Raw genomic sequence first — 23,330 nt, 5'->3', positions numbered from 1 at the left:
CCATCAAGAAGGCATTCAGATGTGTCACACATTTGCCATAAATTCAGAATGTTAGCACTCTAGTTGCTCATTAGATCACTGTAGTAAAGCTACTGCTCACCAGGGAAGTCTGCTGCTGGTATTCAAAGTGCATGTTTCAGTCTGCATGTCAGAATTTTTTAATGGAATAGAAGAGGATTTGAGAAGTCAAAATGTGCCCTAATTTTTCTTTTTTCAGCACTAATCATAATTTCTATGGCAAAATGAACCCCTCATTTTGTTCCTTTTTAAATTAAATGTTTTGAGAGTTACCACTTTATTCCAATCAAGATGGCTTCAGGTGTGCCATACGTTTGTCATAAGTAGGACTGTTAGCGCTCTAGTTGTTCTTTAGAACACTCTGGGAAGCTGCAGTAGAACACAAAGGAATCAACTGACAGTCTCTGCATTGATGGATGTACATGTTTTACTGAGAATGTCAGACTTCATTCTCACATTACTGGGAAAGATAATGTGAATTTACAGAAGATATGCTCTCAGTTTAGCTTATAGATCACCTTCCAAACCTCTGTGGGAAAAGCATGAGAAAATAGTTTTTTCTCAAACTTGATTCATGATACTTCAGCAGAAGGCTTTTTCACATGGTGAAATCACCTTAGAAGACACCACAATTCCTAAAATGAGTATGGCACCATCAACAAATGATTTATAATGTAACTAAAGTCTTAAAACCTTCTATTAACTGCAATGCTTTTTAATGAGGTGCTATAATATTTATTGGTCCCAAGATGGCTGCCAACACTTCCTGGATGAAGTGCTGACAGTCTATCAGATCTCACGATGAGATGTGTGGTTAGGCTCCGCCCAGATATATCTATGATTTTACTTTTGATTTTCTCAGCAACCACATGAACGGATTTACACCATTTAACCAAAAGGCACGAGTGTAAACCAAGGGCTACCTCTATGCCAAATTTTGTGTAATTCCGTTAAGCAGTTCGGGCTGCAGCTGCGATTAACGGTTCCTATGGAAAATTGCATGGGGAAAACACATTTTGGGACCCCCCCTTTTTTCTTGTTCCCCGCTAGATGAATTACCCCGAGACTTTCAGGATAGGAGCGGACCGGAGTGCTCCTCCAGTTTTGAAAATTTCGTGAAGATTTGTCAACCGGCGCCAAAGGTATTCCAAATAGAATGTTGCGGATTTCCTATGTATAATAGGTCCTAACTATAACTACCTACTGGCGTCTGCCAGTAGGTTATATATATATATATATATATATTATATATATATATATATACATGTAAAAGTATATATATATTCTGGTCTGGAGCAATAAAACCATAATTGGGAGAGGAATTGGACTATTTAAGGAGAAGTCGAAGGGAAACTCTCAGACAACGAACAAACAAACCGGCAAAAAACAAAGGACTGAGAGTAGGCGGCAGCGAAGGCAGGCTGCCAGAAAAAGGAGGCAACAGTGGCAACCAGAAACTAGCGAGTGGACGGGGACACTGGAGACCCAAATAGTAACGTCTTCTACCTCCCCCCTAACAACTACCGTAGACAACACTATTATCAATTTAACAGAAATAAATCTGGATGCAGCAGAACAACAGCTGCTAGCACTGGGACAGTCATACTGCCCTTTAATTAACTTTGACTATACAAACACACGTGCACTTATTTACAAGTTTATCAGGAAGTTAAAACTTAAAAAATTCCATAAACTACAGGCCAAGCCACATGAGTCAACAGATGACATAGATACTCAAGACTCAATATTGACCAGTGGAGGCAAGCAAAAACTAACAGTATCTGATTTGGGTGTCCTAAAGGATCTTTATAATCTGGGAGATGAAGCTGCAATGGTAGACAACCCCAATATTACCCAAGGTGAACAATCGGAAATAAACACACAAGACCTCCCATATCCAACATTTGCAACATGTGCCAAACCAAAGACTGCATTTAAAGTGAAATCCAAATTCATACCCATTATGCCGCGTGATTCTTTAGATCTGTTCAATGAACATGTGGTGGGGGAAATAAAAAAACTCCATATGGATACTAATAAGACTAAATGTAAGATCACTAATCATTAATGACAGTATCAACAACTGACGGAAAAATTAAATTAAGAGGAGCAGGTTGTTGTGAGAAATGAGGACAAAGGGGGCAACGTAGTACTATGGGCCCTTAAGGATTACACGGAAGAGGCAGCAAAACAGCTAAGTGACACTGACTGCTATCGTAAAAGCTCCATGCAGAAGTTTAAAAATGCACAAGACAGTTTTAAAAAAAAATTATTAGCATGGAAAATTCTGGGTCTTTTGAATTTACAAGAATATAAATATCTGAAAAAGGAGAACCCCACGATTACAGTAATCTATTTTGTCCCCAAGGTTCACAAATGTGTAAATAAACCACCAGGGAGGCCCATCATTTCAGCTTGCGATGGGCCACTTGAGAATATGTTCATCTATATCGATTCATTTTTACAAGAACATGTAAATTACCTTAAATCATTTGTGCAGGACAGTAGTAATTTCATAAGGAAAATCGATAAAATCAAATGGCATGTTGGTTACCAACTAATAGCACTTGACAAATCTGCCTTCTATACTTGCATAAGGAATAATGACGGCATCAAAGCTGTGGAGCATTTCCTAGCCAGTAGACCTATGAAATTTGCCAAACATAATCAAATGCTGATCGATATGTTGATATTTTGCCTCAAAAACAATCTATTTATGTATAAAAACCAAATGTATCAGCAAATCCAAGGCGTGACAATGGGGGCCAGCTTCTCCCCCAGTTACGCTTTTTTGTTTATGGGATGGTGGGTGGAGCTGGTCCTCATGAAACAATTTGCCTGCATATATACCGATAAGGCAATAATATGGCTAAGGTTTATAGATGACCTTTTTATTGTTTGGAATGGTTCAGAGCAGAGTGCACATGACTTTATTTCGGATATCAATAATAACAATTTGAATCTGAAGTTTACTTATTCCATCAGCTGTGAAAGTATAACATTTCTGGATTTGAAAGTGTACATAGCAAATAACCTGGCAACATCACTTTTTAGGAAGCAAATAGCAGGTAATGCAGTATTGCACGCATCAAGTTCTCACCCACCCCACCTTATACACAGCATCCCCTACGGGGAGATGCTGAGAACTAGGCGGATCTGTAGTGAGGAAAAGGACACATATGAAAAACAAAGAGAGTGCAAGAATAGATTCCTTCAAAGAGGTTATAAATCAAAAACAATTGTTGCGGCAATTTCTAAATCTATTACAATATAGATCAAAAACCCAGGTAGCAACAGGGGTCAGAACCGATGAGCCAACACGACTAATACTAGCGTATTCTAGACAGGAAGGACAGATTAGATCTATCATAAGACGCAAATGGCCAATAATACTAGGAGACTCTGGTAAACAGTGGATTTTATGTATTTATACATGTATCCTATCATATTAATCTGGATTTTAGCCATGTTGATTTAACATTGTTTTTATCCTAGTATTTAATGAATGTAGATATTATATAAGCATAAATGCATTTAAGCAAGTATTAATGAAAACTATGATTTATGCTTTCTATGTCTATTACTGCTATGCATGCACAGTCACTTTAAAAGGGGAACCTCCACTTCCAGGCGCTGTCATGTGATCAAGGCCGTTGATTGGCCGAAATGCGTCATGGCGATATGGTGATTACGGAATAAAGAATAATCAGCACAAGAATTGGGTCTGCTCTCATCCTTTCATATATACGAAAACGTCAGACGAGTTTTCTATAGGTAGTTATAGTTAGGACCTATTTTCCATAGGAAATCCGCAACATTCTATTCCCAATAAGTCTGGCGCCGGTTGATGAATCCTCGTGACATTTTCCAAACTTTTGGCCAGCTCCGCTCCGCTCCTACCCTGAAAGTTTCGTGGTGATTCATCAAGCGGGGGCTGAGAAAAAAGGGGGGTCCCAAAAAGCGTTTTCCCTATGCAATTTCCCATAGGGTCTGTTGTCGCAGCTACAGCCCGAACCGCTGAATGGAATGACACCAAATTTGGCAAAGAGGTAGTCCTCAGTTCGGACTCGTGCCTTTTGCATATATGGTGTGAATCCGTTCAGTAGTTCCTGAGAAAATTAGAGTTAAAAGTACATAAATATCTATGGCCACGGAGGATCCGCGCACCCTCCCCGAACCGAGCGCGCACCCTCCCGATCGCACGCTGAATGCTAATTGGCTCTCGAGTGTCTCTCTACATTCGAAACCAGGAACTGTTGGTGGCCATTTTCTGCCTCGGTAGAAGCGAGGCTGAAGAAGCACGGGGAATAAGTGTGTAAAACATATGAAGGTGGCAGAGTGGAAATACTCTGATCCTCTAGAGGTGCATAGGGGGTCCCAGAAGGACCCCCTGGGGCCCCTTTTTAAAAAAAAAAAAAAACAGCAAAATGTGCGCACCGTGCATGCATCCTATCGCGTTGGGTGCACGGATTCTCAAGCGTTGGGTGTGTGGATCCACGGCAATGTTTTTTGAACAAAGACAAGAAATCATTGGTTGTGTGACTACTTTCTACACTGAAAGGTAGGGTGTATATTTCTGTTTTTTAAGGGTATGATTCTTATTGGTTAACAAAAACAGATTGTAAGGAACATTATATATGATAAGCTGATATGTTGAAAAGTCAAGCACACTTCCTGCCATGTTTAGTAACATTGTGTGCTGAACTTGTGACCTGTGAGCTCAGTGCAGTGTTCCATGAGCTGTTTCTATGGTAACAGGCAGAAGGCAGATTGGGGGAAGGGTTGAAATGTATTTCAGTTGGAAAGGGTTGAAATGTTTAACCAATAGAAATGTGTGTTTGCTTTTGAGTTTATGTGTGAAGGATTGTGATTTGATGTTTACATGTATATGTGTGGAAAATGAAAGGGAAACCTTTCCATTCTTTGCTTTTGCTGAGAGGTGCACAGTGCAGAGATTCTGTAAAAGAAAATATGGTGAGTGATTGATATACTTCTTAATCTACAAAAGAACTTGAAAGATGAGTTATTGAATTGTGAGGGGATGTATGTAGACTATTTTGATTTGAATCAGACTAATGTATTTCTCCTGCTAAAGTGTAGGGAGTACTTTTTTCTCTACAATCTTATTGACAGTGTGTGTGCATGTAGAAACCATTTTGTGATAAGCATTTTTGTTTTTCATGTGTTTGCAGACAGATAACTGTGTTGTTTTTATATTTTGGTAGAATTAGAAACCAGTCATTGTTTATGAATTTGTGAAATTAGTTATGTTATGTTTCTATATGAAGAAATGTGTTTTGGTATAGTGCAAGGGATAGTGTTGTCTGTCTAGAATCACACAGTGAGTCTGTGTGCATTTGGGAACCACTGTGAGAGAAGCATTTGGTAACATCATGTATTTTCTGACAGATAACTGTTTTAACTTGTCATGTTGTGAAGTTTTAGTAGCATTAGAAGACAGTTATGGCTTATGATTTGATTAAATGAGTCAGGCTTTGACAGAAAAGTGCAGTCCTGAAATATGAAGATTGTGTGCAGTTCCCTTACCACTTTCACAGTAGTGAATGATTTTTGGTAAACTCCTAGGTATAGTGGTTGTTGTCTAGAATCACACTGTGAGTCTGTGTGCATTTGGGAACCACTGTGAGAGAAGCATTTGGTAACATTGTGTGTTTGCTGACAGATAACTATTTTAAAACCTGTTATGTTGTCAAGTTTTAGTAGCATTAGAAGCCAGTCATTGCTTATGCGTTGATTAAATGAGTCAGGCATTGACACTAAAGTGCAGTCCTGAAATATGAAGATTGTGCGCAGTTCCCTTACCACTTCCATAGTAGTGAATGATTTTTGGTAAACTCCTAGGGATAGTGGTGCTTGTCTAGAATCACACTGTGAGTCTATGTGCATTTGGGAACCACTGTGAGAGAAGCGTTTGGTAACATCGTGTATTTGCTGACAGATAACTGTTTTAAAACATGTCATGTTGTCAAGTTTTAGTAGCATTAGAAGACAGTTATGGCTTATGCTTTCATTAAATGAGTCAGGCATTGACAGTAAATTGCAGTCGTGAAATATGTAGATTGTGTGCAGTTCCCTTACCACGTGCACTGTAGTGAATGAGTTTTGGTAAACTCCTAGGGATAGTGGTGCTTGTCTAGAATCACACTGTGAGTCTGTGTGCATTTGGGAACCACTGTGAGAGAAGCGTTTGGTAACATCGTGTATTTGCTGACAGATAACTGTTTTAAAACATGTCATGTTGTCAAGTTTTAGTAGCATTAGAAGACAGTTATGGCTTATGCTTTCTTTAAATGAGTCAAGCATTGACAGTAAAGTGCAGTTGTGAAATATGTAGATTGTGTGCAGTTCCCTTACCACTTCCACTGTAGTGAATGAGTTTTGGTAAACTCCTAGGGATAGTGGTGCTTGTCTAGAATCACACTGTGAGTCTGTGTGCATTTGGGAACCACTGTGAGAGAAGCGTTTGGTAACATTGTGTATTTGCTGACAGATAACTGTTTTAAAACAAGTCATGTTGTCAAGTTTTAGTAGCATTAGAAGATAGTTATGGCTTATGCTTTCATTAAATGAGTCAGGCATTGACAGTAAAGTGCAGTCGTGAAATATGTAGATTGTGTGCAGTTCCCTTACCACTTCCACTGTAGTGAATGAATTTTGGTAAGCTGCTAGGGATAGTGTTGTTTGTCTAGCATCACACTGTGAGTCTGTGTGCATTTGGGAATGACTGTGAGAGAAGTGTTTGGAAAATCTTGTATTTGCTGACAGATAACTGTTTTAAAACAAGTCATGTTGTCAAGTTTTAGTAGCATTAGAAGACAGTTATGGCTTATGCTTTCATTAAATGAGTCAGGCATTTGCAGTAAATTGCAGTCGTGAAATATGTAGATTGTGTGCAGTACCATTAACTCTTCCAGACTAGTGAATGAGTTTTGGTAAACTCCTAGGATAGTGTTGCTTGTCTAAAATCACACTGTGTGTCTGTGTGCATTTGGGTAAGGATTGTGAGAGAAGCATTTGGTAACATCATGTATTTGCTGACAGATAACTGTTTTAAAACCGGTCATTTTGTCAAGTTTTAGTAGCATTAGAAGCCAGGCTTTGCTTATGCTTTGATTAAATGAGTCAGGCTTAGACATAAAAGTGCAGTCCTGAAATATGAAGATTGTGTGCAGTTCCCTTACCACTTCCACAGTAGTGAATGATTTTTGGTAAACTCCTAGGTATAGTGGTTGTTGTCTAGAATCACACTGTGAGTCTGTGTGCATTTGGGAAGCACTGTGAGAGAAGGATTTGGTAACATTGTGTATTTTTTAGCAGATAACTCTTTTAAAACCTGTCATGTTGTCAAGTTTTAGTAGCATTAGAAGGTAGTCTTTGCTTATGCATTGATAAAATGAGTCAGGGTTTGACACTAAGGTGCAGTACCATGTACTATTCTGTTCACTGTGGCAGAACTGAAAATTTAAAAGTTTTACCTAAGCACTGTCCTAGAAGTAGTGTGATTATTTAGTCAGTTTCTAAGTACCAAATAGATTGCTTCAAATGTCTATGCAATATGCATGTAGTGTTCTAACATACTATATACTTGTCTTTTACACCTTCAATTCCCTAGTCAGTATGCATACACTTCCAGGAAACACCCTGTCACTTCCTTTGCAGTCCTCTAGAGACCCATTCAACAGCATGTACTAATCCATTCACTGTGCCAAAACCCAAACACTTATAAATTCACAAAGACACTCTCTTTCCAGTACTCTAATGATTCAGTCACTGCCTAAGTATTCATGCACTGAGCCAGGTCTTAGCATATGGACTTCTTCAAACCCCTATCCACTATGCATGCAGTCCTCTAACCACCTACACACTTGTCTTTCACACCTTCAATTCCCCAGTCAGTATCCATTCACTTCCAGCAAACACCCTGTCACTCCCGTTGCACTCCTCTAGTGACCCATTCAGCATCATGTACTAATCCATTCACTGCGCCAAAACCCAACCACTTATAAATTCACCCAGGCACACTCCTTGCCGTACTCTAATCATTCAGTCAGTACCCAAGTACTGATCGAGTGACCCAGGCCTTAGTATATGGACTGCTTCAAACCCCTATCCACTATGCATGCAGTCGTCTAACCACCTACACACTTGCCTTTCACACCTTCAATTCCCCAGTCAGTATCCATACACTTCCAGGAAAAACCCTGTCACTCCCTTTGCAGTCCTCTAGTGACCCATTCAGCACCATGTACTAATCCATTCACTGTGCTAAAACCCAAACACTTATAAATTCACCAAGATACTATCTTTGCAGTACTCTAATCATTCACTCAGTGCCTAAGTACTCATGCACTGAGCCAGGCCTTAGCACATGGACTGCTTCAAACCCCTATGCACTATGCATGCAGTCTTCTAACCACCTAGACACTTGCCTTTCACACTTTCAATTTCCTAGTCAGTATCCATACAGTCCAGCACTTGTCACTGCCTTTGCAATCCGCTAGTGACCCATTCAGTACCAAGTACTAATCCATTCCCTGTGCGAAAAGCCTAGCACTTATAAATTCTCCTAGGCACTCTCCTTGCGGTACTCTAATCATTCAGTCAGTACCCAAGTAGTCATGCAGTGAGCCAGGCCTTAGCACATGGACTGCTTTAAATGCCTATGCAGTATGGATGAAGTTGTCTAATCACCTACACAGTTGTGTTTCACACCTTCAATTCCCTAGTTAGTATTCATACTGTTCTAGCAAACACCCTGTCACTCACCCAGTGTGTCTCCTTATAGTACTGTAATCATTTAGTCAGTTAGCATGTAGAGTTTTAGTGAGGTAGGCTTTAGGGCATGAACTGCTTCAAAGTAGTATGCACTATGCATGTAGTGTTTTAACCATCGTCACACTTGTGGTTCAGGGACATAGTTTCTTAGTCAGTATTTATATAAAATGTGTTTGTACAGTAATGGAATAGAATAATTTTGAAAGTTATCAATATACATGTATTTGTGATTCTTTTTTACAGATACAGAATAGGAGTGTTTCTAATCTGTTTGCACTCTTCTCGTGCAAGATTGTTCGGATGAAGGGTCCTTAGGTGTTTCATCATACTTGCCGTGCCGCATGAGTATTTCTTGTTAGGATCCCCTCGTAACAGAACTCTTTTGAAAATCTTGTGCATGATCAAGGTGGCATTGGTCTTTGTTTGCCCCTTGGGAAAAGTAAAACATTTCCTCACCACTGAAGAAAAACGTTGTGGGCGTGGTTCCTTCTGCAAAAGTTTTTCCTCAGATTTGGTAAATATTTGAAAGCGGCAACATTTACAGTTTTTGTAAGTTAAACTTATAAAATGTTGTTAGCTGTATGCATTTTATATATCTGTGATTTGTTTCTTGTGGTATTTTGTTGAGAATACCATGTTGTTGTTTTTTTAACAATCTTTCTGATTTTCCAGGTCTGTCGTCAACATCCATGGTGTCTACAGGAGTGTTCCGCCTTGTTGTTTTGTATTATTGTTGTTACATTTTGCTTATTAGTTTATTGTTCATATATATGTTAATAAAAAAATAAAGTTTGAAAATAGTTTATCGTTTACTTATTTATGATTATAAAAAATAAAGTTTGAAAAAAACAATAATAACGTTTTTGGTTGTTCTCTTAACTGCTGTGTGACTCTTTCTTGTTCTTATTACTGTTATTTGATGGAGTCCACCATGGTGTAAAATTTTGGGGCACTTATCGCTGGAATACTGGTGATATCTGCAGTTTGCACCAACTTCTGAATAGAGTGTTAGATTTATCTCAACTTTACTTCCGTTTAAGTGCTGATAATGAAATGGAGACTAGCCGTTCTCGTGCAAAAAGACACGAGGTGCACCTTTCCAATTTATTCTAAATACTAAAATCCTGTATTGAATTGCACTGAGGTATTGGCTGTACTTACAGTGTACACACAAAATCTATTAAGAAATCTCATTGCATTTATATTGATTGGGAATAGTGCGTCAGGTTCTGGATCTTGACGAGATACACTGCTCAGTTCGTATATTGTTCTGCACACGAAAAAAATTACATCACAACTTTCACACCAATTGCAATGTGAAACAAATTCCGGCGATAAGACACGTTAGCACCAGGGATTTTATACCTGTTTTCTGCTGGTGTTAAGCAGGACAACTACCTGAAAGGGAACACAGGCAAGAGCCACTCCAGAACACCCACAGGTGCCATAGAGTCAATGAGCATGATACAGGGATACCCATGAGGGCCAGAAGACTCATCTCAACAACTCCAGGACCGCCAATGCCCCCCAAACCCACATCTTAGTAAGTGTGTCCCTGTGGTCATTATCTTAGCATGATAGGCACGAGCCCCGCAACATCACAGTGTGCTGTCACCTCAGCGTTGGCAGTGAGCTTGGACGTGTAGCTACGCACGCATTCTCCTGCATGCACAACTGGTGTGTGCTGGTCTGGGGTTCACAGGTCAGTACAGGGGTGTGCCTATCCGGCAAGGGGAACGGGGTGTCTCGGACATGTGCGTGTACAGGAAGTGCGGTAAGTGTGTCTCTGTGTGGCCTGCTACAAGAGCCGCAGCAGTCGATGTTGTAAAGTGGCATGCACCACCTCCAAACGGCACTGTGATGGTGTAGTTGGAATGTAGCAGGACATGCGCAAATAGGCATTACAATGGTGTGCTGTACGAGTGCATGAGATACAACAGCGCACCGTACAAAAGTGTGGGGGCTCGTGGGAGGAACAGCCGTTTGGCAGTATGACACCCAGTGAACTCGACCATGTGCCACATGCTGGGCATCTCATCCATGATGACCACGGTCGCAGACATCCCACAACACCAACGACTGGCCTTTCTACACATCCTGTATGAATGCAGCGTGGTTTTCACTTCTATGCTCGTTTAGTGGTGTAATGTTGGTGGGTTGTGTGACTTGTGCTCCTTGTTAGTGTGTTTCATTTTGGCCATTGTTAGTCTATATGTGTGTTGTACTTAATTGTGCATGTGTGTCATTCTGCCCATCTCCCCCTCCCCCACTCCCTGCTTCTTCCTCTTCCTAGTGCTGTTGTGTCTATAATCTTGTTGCTGCACACATAAATACATGTAAAGAATAAATTAGAATAGTTCCTTGATTCATTTAGGTTTCAAAACTTCTCTATTGGTTTCTTTTTAATTTTCCATATGAACCGTTTTTTTAATATTCAACAACACATAGAAGTCAGAAGTGCAACGTATTCTATCAACACACTTTCTAGAGCATTCTACAACACATGCAGGTTAAAAGTTCATCAATTTTTTAAAACTTAACGATATTTTTTTGCAACATTTTCTTGAACATTTAACGACACGTGCAGGTGAAAAGTTCACGATTGTTTTACGTTCCAACAGTGCCTTCCAAATGCAAGTAGCAGGTGTGGTTGAGCTGAGCAAATGTTATCCTATGATATGTACTCCACGTTGAAACAGCTTTTTCTTAACCAATCACAAAGATGCTTTTCCACAAAACTAATGTGCACCCTACTTTTAAAAAAGAATGCTTGTCATGATATCTTTAGAAATAAGTTATAGATAGGAATTAGCATTTAAAAAACCTTTGAAATTCACTGAAAAAACCATAGGTTTCAGGCACGTTATAGTTAGGAATTAGCATTTAAAAAACCTTAGAAATTCACTGAAAAAAACATAGGATGTCATCAGTGATGTCATCAGTGATGTCACTGACCATGTCATGAGTGATGTAATATGTGACGTCATCAGCAGTGCATTGCGGGGGCGCGAGTTATAGTTAGCTGAACTAACTATAACAGGGGAATTTCTAGGGTTTTGTACGAGGAAAATGTCCAGCTAACTATAACGCCCCTAAAACCTATGGTTTTTTCAGTGAATTTCTAAGGTTTTTTAAATGCTAATTCCTAACTATAACGTGCCTGAAACCTATGGTTTTTTCAGTGAATATATATATATATATATATATATATATATATATATATATATATATATATATATATATATATATATATATATATATATATATTATATATATATATATATGTTCACTGAAAAAACCATAGGTTTCACACACGTTATAGTTAGGAATTAGCATTTAAAAAACCTTGCAAATTCAGTGAAAAAACCATAGGTTTCACACATGTTATAGTTAGCTGGACATTTTACTGATAAAAAACCATTGAAATTCCCCCGTTATAGTTAGTGCAGGCAACTATAACTCACGCGACCGCAATCCTCTGCTGATGCTAATACTGTATTTAGACACTTATTTGCCCATGTCTTCTTCCATTAAATTTTAGCTATACATATATTACAAATATTTTTTTTTCATAAAGACACATATGTCATCAGCAGAGGATTGCGGTCGCGTGAGTTATAGTTGCCTGCACTAACTATAACGGGGGAATTTCAATGGTTTTTTATCAGTAAAATGTCCAGCTAACTATAACATGTGTGAAACCTATGGTTTTTTCACTGAATTTGCAAGGTTTTTTAAATGCTAATTCCTAACTATAACGTGTGTGAAACCTAGGGTTTTTTCAGTGAATTTGTATGGTTTTTTAAATGCTAAGTTACTTTACGCCATTCGTGGCGTGCGCGCCCACTTAACGCAGTTCGTTCCGTGCGCGCACGGTGCGCTTCGCGCACCGTGCGCGCACAGTGAGCACGCGGTGCGCTTCGCGCACCGCATGCCCACTTTACGCAGTTAGTGCCGTGCACGCACGGTGGGCACGCGGTGCGCTACGCACACCGCCAGCCCACGTTACGCTAGATGGGCCATGTACGCACGATGCGCTTTGCGCACCGTGCGCACATGGAGGACATATTATGCGCTTCGTTGTGAAAGGTAATCTTTTAATTTTTTTGTTTTTTCATTTGGCATGCACAAATGGTGCCATTCGGGCACCATTTGCACACGGGGTGGGGAGAGTATGGATAATTTTTTTTTTTTTTAATTTTTACCGTACGCGTACGGTAAGCGTAATCGGCGAAATTTTCAAAAAATTTAAAATTGCCTTTTTGGCCTTGGGGGATCTTTGGGGACTCCTTCATCATGGCTAGGTGCTTAGGAGCTGTCTAAACAGCACCTTTACATGTTTTTGGCCTTTGTTTTTCAACCCCCCCTCAGAGTGCGAGAGAGAAAATGGCGGCCGCCGCTTCCTGGTTTCGACCGATTCGAATGTTTAGTAAGATCTAACAGCCAATCAGATTCGCGCTCGCGCACGGCACCGTACGCGTACGGTAAGCTTACCGTAAGCGCACGGTAAGCGCACCGTAAGCTGGCTCAGATATATATATTGATTTAAATGCTATTTTCTCAGGAACTACTGAACAGATTTACACCAGACCTACAAAAGGCACTTCCTTGACCTGAGGACTACCTCTCTGCCAAATTTCAAGTAACTCTGTTCAGCCGTTCGGGCTGTAGCTGTGTCTAAAGGTCCTATGGGAAAATGCATGGGAAAAACGCGTTTTGGGACCCCCCTTTTTTCTCAGCCCCCGCTTGACGAATCCCCCCGAGACTTTCAGGGTAGGAGCGGAGCGTAGCGCCCCACCTATTTTGAAAATTTCGCGAGGATTCGTCGACCGGCGCCAAAGTTATTCCAAATAGAATGTTGTGGTTTTCCTATGGAAACAGGGTCCTAACTATAACTACCTACTGGCGACCGCCAGTAGGTAATATGTATATATATATATATTACCTACTGGCGGTCGCCAGTAGGTAGTTATAGTTAGGACCACGTTTCCATAGGAAATCCGCAACATTCTATTTTGAATAACTTTGGCGCCGGTCAACGAATCCTCGCGAATTTTTCAAAATAGGTGGGGCGCTACGCTCCGCTCCTACCCTGAAAGTCTCGGGGGGATTCGTCAAGCGGGGGCTGAGATAAAAGGGGGGTCCCAAAACGCATTTTTCCCATGCATTTTTCCATAGGACCTTTAGACACAGCTACAGCCCGAACGGCTGAACAGAATTACTTGAAATTTGGCAGAGAGGTAGTCCTCAGGTCAAGGAAGTGCCTTTTGTAGGTTTGGTGTAAATCTGTTCAGTAGATTTTGAGAAAATAGCCTTTAAATCAATATATATATCTGTGGCAGCTTACGGTGCGCTTACGGTGCGCTTACCGTAAGCTTACCGTACGCGTACGGTGGCGTGCGCGAGCGCGATTTTGATTGGCTCTTAGATCTTAGTAAACATTCGAATCGGTCGAAACCAGGAAGCGGCGGCCGCCATTTTCTCTCTCGCTCTCTGAGTTGGGCAGCAAAAACGAAGCCAAAAAATTTCTAAAGAGGCAGTTTCTTAAGATCCTAACCACCCAGCATTGATATAGGGGTCCCCAAACAACCCCCAAGCCCAAAAAAAAGATTTTTTTTTTTTCGGAAAATCGCCGATTACGCTTACCGTACGCGTACGGTAAAACATTTTTTTAAAAAAAATTATCCACACTCTCCCCACCACGTGTGCAAATGGTGACCGAAGGGCACCATTTGTGCATGGCTTATTAGAGATAAGAAATTAACAAAGAATAAATTTCACAAAGATGCGCATAATATGTCCCCCATGTGCGCACGGTGCGCGAAGCGCATCGTGCGTACATGGCCCATCCTGCATAACGTGGGCACGAGGTGCGCGCAGCGCACCGCGTGACCACCGTGCGTGCACGGCACTAACTGCGTAAAGTGGGCGCGCGGTGCGCGGTGCGCAAAGCGCACCGCGTGCTCACTGTGCGCGCACGGAACGAACTGCGTTAACTGGGCGCGCGCGCCACGAATGGCGTAAAGTAACTTAGCATTTAAAAAAACGTACAAATTCACTGAAAAAACCATAGGTTTCACACACGTTATAGTTAGGAATTAGCATTTAAAAAACCTTGCAAATTCACTGAAAAAACCATAGGTTTCACACATGTTATAGTTAGCTGTACATTTCACTCGTAAAAAACCAATGAAATTCCCCCGTTATAGTTAGTGCAGGCAACTATAACTCACGCGACCGCAATCTTCTGCTGATGACATATGTGTCTTTATGAAAAAAAAATATTTGTAATATATGTATAGCTAAAATTTAATGGAAGAAGACATGGGCAAATAAGTGTCTAAATACAGTATTAGCATCAGCAGAGGATTGCGGTCGCGTGAGTTATAGTTGCCTGCACTAACTATAACGGGGGAATTTCATTGTTTTTTTACGAGTGAAATGTACAGCTAACTATAACATGTGTGAAACCTATGGTTTTTTCAGTGAATATATATATATATATATATATATATATATATATATATATATATATATATATATATATATATATATATTCGGTTCAAACTTGCTTCTGCAACCCACCACCTCCTGAACGCAAGGCGCGTCGACGTTAATGGACCTCCGAAGCCCGGTCTAGTAATGTAATATGAACTCCAAGAAAAATGGAATGTCGACGCCGTGTCGTTTGGAAAATAATTTTATGCACTTAATCATGGGCAATCAAAGTCCTTGGCACTCGCACCTCATGTCTCGCACAGTCATGCACTACAGGGGCCAGATAAGTGCTTGATAAGTGCTTGATAAGTGGTGGAAGTGCCAAAGTCTTTGTTTGCCCATGATTAAGTGCTTGTTTGCACGAAACCATGCAAATCGAAATTTTCGCTATTCATAAAGACATGAGGGATGCAAGCAGTAAAATTGCTGAAGCGGAAAATAGAATCAGCCAGCTGGAAGACAAAATGACCACAACGAAAAAAGAAGTCTCGAACCTAGATCTAAAGTCTCAATCTTTTAGAAAACAGATTACAGAATTGGAGGACAGAAATAGAAAGGGGAATCTCTGCATTTTTTTAATCCCTGAAGGAAGCGAAGATGAAGCAGGTTCCTGCATTGTGTTTCTAGAAAATTGGCTGCCAGTAATGACGAAAAATAAAATTCGACAAGCCTCTGGAATTTGACAGGGCCCACAGAGTCTCAGCGAGGAGGAACCTTACTCTGTCTCAGCCCAGACCCATTGTCTGCAAACCACTACGGTACCAACACGTAGAGCTAATATTGGCATTTATGAGGAAGCAAAATTATTTGCTTTGGAACACGAGCAAAATCTTAATCTCACAAGACTACTCGAAAGCAACAGTCGATACTAGGAAAAGTTTCCTAGCTCTCCGCCAGAGGATGAAAGGGATGGGCTTCAAATACTCCTTCGCTGGCCCAGCAAGATATCGTGTGATAGCTCACGGAACATCCCACCTTTTCAGCGATGACGCATCTCTTAAAAAAAATTTAGACAGTTTCGATGATCTCAGAATGGACACGTCTAACTACCAGGAACCAGTCCCGAAGAATAACAGTTGAGACCCGAAGCTTGAACCACGGCCGTATACATCCATGTTCTATACGCTCTGATGCTTCATTGTAAATGGTGAGGTTACTTAGCAAAATTACATGTTTGTTATAATATAGATGGTACATGTTTGCAATAGTACGATGTTAATACACCTTGTCATATACCTTGTCATGGTTTACCTCACTATACGATCAACATTACCGCATTACCGCATTACCTACCTGCAATTACCTGCAATGCATTACCTACTGCATTATACACACAACTCAACTCAAAACAAAAACTAAACCCATTGGTGCTCACAAATACTAATAATATAGCTATAGATACAGCTTTTTACAGATTATCCAGAGGATGTTTCACACAATGTAAAAGGGTTTTGATAATCAAAATAGTTTCCATCTGTTCCGTGATGGAGTTGACATTTTCCTGCAATCGCCACGTCTTTTGCAGTTTTTTTGGAGGGAGGGATGGGAGGGTTGGGTTGGGGTGAGGGAGAGGGTGGGGGAGGGAAGAACCTGTTGATGGGAGTGTTGATTGGATTGATAATGTTTATGTCTGTTTTGACGGACTTATGTTCTGCTGTAAAACGTGTCCCCCCGTCTTTATTTTCCTATGTTTCTCTCTTCTCTCTCTTATTTCCTCTTTTTTCTCTTTCCCTTCTCCTTCTTTCTTTCTCTGCTCGGTGGCCAAATGGCTATACGGTTCCACCAATCCCAAAGGGACTTCAAACAGGACTCTGTCTTCTTACTCCAGTATCACGCAATCAGAAATTTTAAAATAGCATGTGAAGTTAAAATATCCTGTGGCATAAATCAAGAATTAAGAATGAGCAAGGTCACACTGTACCCTGTGATAGATGCTCACGCGTTTCACTACAAAGCCCTATAGACGTAACAATGAGCTCACTACTCAAACAGATTAAAATTGTCTCTCTAAATGTTAAGTGATTGAACCACCCAGTAAAAAGGAGGAAAATTATGGACTACATTGATAAGCAGAGGGCGGACATTATTCTCCTGCAGGAGACAAAATTAGATAATAAATTAACAAACTCACTGAAAAGCAATCAATACACAGTAATTCTTTGCTCTAGCGCCGTTGGGAAGAAGAATGGGGTACTAACTATGATCGCAAAGAGATCTAGACTAGAATTAATTTCACACTCAACTGATAATCAAGGGAGGTGGATTACGGCCAAACTTCAGAGAGAAAACTCGGTCCTTTTTGTAACTGAAATTTACGCCCCAACAAACGATGACAGCCTGTTCTGGGAGGATCTAGAAAATAACATTAACACGGTTCCAGACTCTGCCCCCTCTATAATCGCAGGAGATTTCAACCGACCTTTGGACCCTTGCCTAGACAGGAATTCTTCCTGTAAATTCAAAGTACACAAATCACACAAGGCTCTTATACACCTATGAAAAAGATTAAATATGCTAGATGCATGAAGGTTGCAGAACCCCACTGAAAGGGACTACATGTTTTACTCATTTCCCCATAATTCGTACTCACGCATTGACTACTTTTTGGTTTCAGGGAATGACATAAGCAGGGTCGATCAATCAACCATTGAACCAAGAGTGGTTTCTGACCACTCCTGTATCACGCTAACTCTTACAGACACAGCCTCACAAAAATAGGAATCTCTTTGGAGATTCAATAATGAGGTCTTAGCCTCCCCTGAACACAAAAAAGCTGTTGAAGATGCTATCAAAAACTTCCTTATTGACAACAAAGAGAACAACACCTCTCATCTCATTAGATGGGAAACCCTTAAGTCAACTGTGAGAGGAGTAATTATTAAAATTTAATCCAGAATGAATAAAGAGGCAAATTTAGAGTTACAGGACCTAGAAGAAGATATCTCGAGACTGGAAAAAACACACATTGTCAATAATGACCCAGGGATTCTGTCAGAAATCCTAAATAAAAAATACAAATACAATAAAATTGTTAGCATGAGAGCGGGTATCTGGATAAATAAACAAAAAAGTATTTGCCTGTGTGAAGCGAACAAAGCCGGGAAAGCACTGGCATCTTATTTAAAATTCAAAGCCCAGAGATACGCAATCAATGTGATCAAAGATGAAAAGGGAACTATCGACACAAACCCTAACAAAATTGCAGATACATTTAAAGAATTCTACGGAAAATTATATAGTCCCAACACCGAAGTGAAAACCCATAAGACACAAGAATATCTAGAAAAGGCAGCATTGAACTCATTAAGTGACCAGGAGAGGGACTCCATTAATGGAATAATCACGATGGATGAACTTAAAAGGGCCATTAAAAAGCTAAAAACTGGTAAGTCCCCGGGCCCTGACGGGTATAATGTGTCATTTTATAAGGCCTTTGAAGAACATCTATGTGACCCCTTACTTTTCCTCTACCACCAGTTCGCAAACACTGGACAAATAAGAGGCACACACTCGGATGCTATAATTACCGTTATCCCAAAAGAGAGAAAAGACAAGTCAATGACAAAAAATTACAGACCGATCTCATTAATAAACTTAGATTGCAAAAAATATGCTATGATTTTATCCACTAGAATACAAAAACATATTGCTAAACTCATCCATACATCGCAAACAGGATTCCTAAAATATAAGTTGTCCAGTGATAATACCAGAATCTTTTGCCACACAATCGAAAAAACAAAGTTAATCAATTCCCCCACAGTTGCAATAACGCTTGACGCAGAAAAAGCGTTTGATAAAGTCGACTGCTCATTCCTAGAGGCGTCACTTAGGAAATACAATCTAAGAGAGAATTTGATCCAGATGATCATGGCACTATACTACAAACCGAGGGCTAGAGTGAGAGCCGGAGGAGCACTCTCGGAGTTCTTTCCGTTAAAACAAGGCACCAGGCAAGGCTGCCCATTATCCCCCTCACTATTCCTTCTGGCCACTGAACAATTCCTCCAACATTTACGGGCAAATCGGGACATTCATGGAATAGACTTTGGGAAGAATGCATTCAAAGTAGCAGCATATGCAGACGACATACTGGTGGTGTCCAAAGACCCAACTACAGCTATTCCAGCCCTTATGAAGTCGATTCATGAATATGCAGAAGTCTCGGGTTATACACTCAATAGGGATAAGATCGAGGTAAAACTACTCAACTTATGTGGTTCCAAGGAGATCTTGGGCGAGTTAGGGCTGTCATGGCAGCCTGGAACAATAAAATACCTAGGCCTAGAATTCTCAAATGACCTCATCTCCACTCTAGAAGAAAATGAAACTAGTACTTATATAAAAATCGCAGATCTCCTAGAAGGATGGTCACCCAAATTCTTATCATGGTGGGGGAGAGTCGGAACGGTTAAAATGATGATCTCGCCTCTCATAAACTATCTCGTTAGTATGCTGCCTATGATGCTCTCGGACAATTTCTTTTTAAAAGGTAGATAATGTTATCAGCAACTTCATATGGCAAGGGAAAAAAGCAAGGATATCTACAAGTAAGTTGGGGCTCGCAAAAAATAATGGAGGAGTAGGCTTACCAAATTTCAAGAAATTATCAAATAGCATATCTTTGCAAATAAGGAGCATCATGGTTTATGTATAACCCTAATTACAAACCACAATGGGGTGATGTAGAATTAAATCTCACTAAAGGAATTTCCCTCCAAGCAATTATGACAATGCAGACCACTAAACTGGAGCACTCTAATTATATCATAATAAACACTAAAAAAAGCCTTAACATGGCTGGATACACTTTCTACAACAAAAATGGATCTGGAACAACCCCGCGATAAAAATAAATTAAAAAAACATATTTTGGGAAGAGTGGTCCCTCAAGGGTATTAACTTCGTCAAGGACCTATATAATAAGACTTCTCCTATTTCTTTCTCCACACTTAAAAATGAGAAAGGTTTAACAGAGTTAGATTTCTACGACTTTCTGAAACTGAAAGTACAGATCTCCAAACTTAATTCCATTTTTAACCCCCCCTCACTTCCCTCAAAACTTTCCCAATTATTGACTGCTGGCCACACAGTCTCAAGGATCTACAAATTACTTCTACCCTCGCCGGGTAAGCAACATTTGAGCAGTGTATCAAAATGGGAGGCAGAACCGAACAGCAAATCAATTACATTGGACTGGCCGCGAATACATACAATGCCTTTCAAACACAAAATCTCCCCTAATCTTTCACAAACAAAATTCATGATCATAAATAGGATCTACTGGACCCCTGCAAGACTATTTAAACTAAAACTAACCCTGACTCCAGTATGCTGGAATTGCTACTCCCATACTGGTGACTTATCTCACATGCTCCTGCTATGTCCTATGTTACAACATTTTTGGAATCAAATTTTCAAATTAATTTCCCAGACACTCAACATCTCACCGGTCAAAGAGCTATCATATATTTAAGTCGGTTTCTTGGACCCAGATCTGAAGGGAGAGGATGACCGCTATCTGCTTGACTTAATGCTAACATTGGCGGGTAAAATAGTATTGTGTAATTGGAAGAGTTTTGGGAAAATCACATTAAAAAAATGGCAAGAATGGTTAACTTTTTTAAAAGGAGCAGACAATATTGTCTTAAACACCTCCCCTTGGAAACCCAGGCTTAGGAAGCTATGGAAAGCGCTTGATTCTACCCCTAAAGTTTTTAACCCCCCCTGAGCTACCAATCCCAGTAGCGACTATATCACGCCACTTCACGATCCCCTCTGCTTAGGAAACCAACTCATTGGGATTAAACAATGGTTCCCAACTAAAATCAGCGTGCACCACCTTTGGTCTTACCCCGAGCTCTAACCTCTCTTCTTACTCTCACCCCCTTCTTACTGCAACTATTTTCTGTCCATTTTTTATTTTTTTTGCCTTTTTCTTTCTATCTCTCTTGATTCGCTCCATGCTAGATAAAGGATTATCAATAACTGTAATGACAATAATGACGACCGGATCGATTAGACTGTTCCTCACTGATCATTACAGAGACATGCGTAATTCAAGTATACTGGAAGACTTGGACACTATGGCTTGATTACAATCCAAAATCTGTACCCTTACTAGTTTGGTTATCCATTGCATTTATCCGACTACAATGTACCACCTGAAAACCTTTTAAATGTTGTCTAGCTATGGTGTGTATGATGTACCTGTACACCCTTGTCCTGTCTTTTCATTTATTTTATGTCTGAATAGAAAATCAATAAAGTTCTTTGAAATCAAGAATTTTCCCAGCGCACTTGGGATGCAATTTGGGCCAAGAAACACACCACTTCCCGTTCGGCTGCAACTACTCAAACATTATTTTTCTTCTACAATGAACTGTATTATACTCCCAAACATCTTTATACGTCTCACCTTAATACACACTAATTACTGGTCTTATGCCCAAGAGAATAGCGATTTTCTTCACATGTTTTTCGAGTGCCCTTGAGGTAAAAGGTTTTGGTCTCTTATTTGGGATAGAATTAATACTATTGTATCTAGGAACATTACATTATTATTTACATCTTTTTTTAGGTGGTTCTTCCCCGCTTTGGCATTCACAAAGGACAGTCGGGTAATTCATTGATCTATTGTTACCTTTGGCCTTACAAGTTATTATATCACATTGGCAAGATACTTCAAAAATCACTTTCATTGCCTGGTGGAATTTATTATGTCACCACTATAGTTTAGATAGAGCTTATGCCACTACACTTCCCCTGCTGATTAAAACAGATTTGATCTGACTTCCACTTATAACTTACTTATCTAGAACGGTTACCTCTTACAGACCTGTTAGCATCACCAATGTTTCTCCATAAGGTAATTATCATTATATTTGGATATTTAGATACAAAGAGATCATTGTGACGCTATGTTATTATATATCTTGTGATTGATTACTTCTTTCCCTCTCCCTCTTCTCTTCTTCTTTACTCTTAAAGAAACAAAAAAAAAGCTAGAATTCCTTCAAGTATTTTGATTGCTTTGATGCTGAGCATTGCGTCTCTCAATGGTTTTGCTCACTGATCTATAATAATTTGTTTATGGTTGATGTTTTAATGTTCTATATCTGATCCACTCACAATGCTAGACTATGTATATCATTATACTTTTGTATTGTTTCATAACTCTCTTCAATAAAGCCTCTTAAACTTAAAATGAAAGACAGTATTTCATTTTGCTACCTTTCTTATGATCACAGAGTGCAAAGTTGAAGAGGTTGGCATTTTATGATTGCTTTGTATGAGAGTGGTGTACCATTCTTGTGCTTTGTTTTTATAAATCCTATCAGTGTAAAAGCTATCCACAAAGAGCTAAAACAACAATATAATCTACAATCTGAATTCGCTATTATGTACATAACTTTTTATCCTTCATACAAATTACATTACAAATGTACTCATCCATTCACTCAGGCACTACGCATGCACTCATCTAATCACCCAGGCACTACCCATGTACTCATCCAATCACTCAGGTGTTACCCTTGCACTCATTCATTTACTTAGACACTACTCTTGCACTCATCCATTGTCTTGGGCACTACCCATACACTCATCCATTCACCCAGACATTACCCATACACACATCTAATTTCCCAGGCCCTACCCTTGCACTCATGCATTCACTCAGGCACTACACATGTGCTCATCAATTTACTCACACACTACCCATGCACTCATCCAATGACCCAGGCACTGCCCATGCACCCATGCAATTACCCAGGCACCACCAATGCCCTCATCTGATCACCCAGGCACAAACCTGTACCCATCTTTTCAATATGGCTGTACCCATGCACTCATCCCATCACCCAGGTGCTACTCTGCACTCATCCAGTTACTCAGGCACTACCCATACACTCATCGAATCACCCAGCACTACCCATGCACTCATCCAGTCACCCAGGCATAACCCATGCACTCATGCAATCACCCAGGCACTACCCATGCAGTCATCCATTCACTCA

Source organism: Triturus cristatus, chromosome 10 (assembly GCF_964204655.1).
Source record: "Triturus cristatus chromosome 10, aTriCri1.1, whole genome shotgun sequence".
NCBI lineage: Eukaryota > Metazoa > Chordata > Amphibia > Caudata > Salamandridae > Triturus > Triturus cristatus.
Note: the sequence above shows the minus strand (reverse complement) of the source record.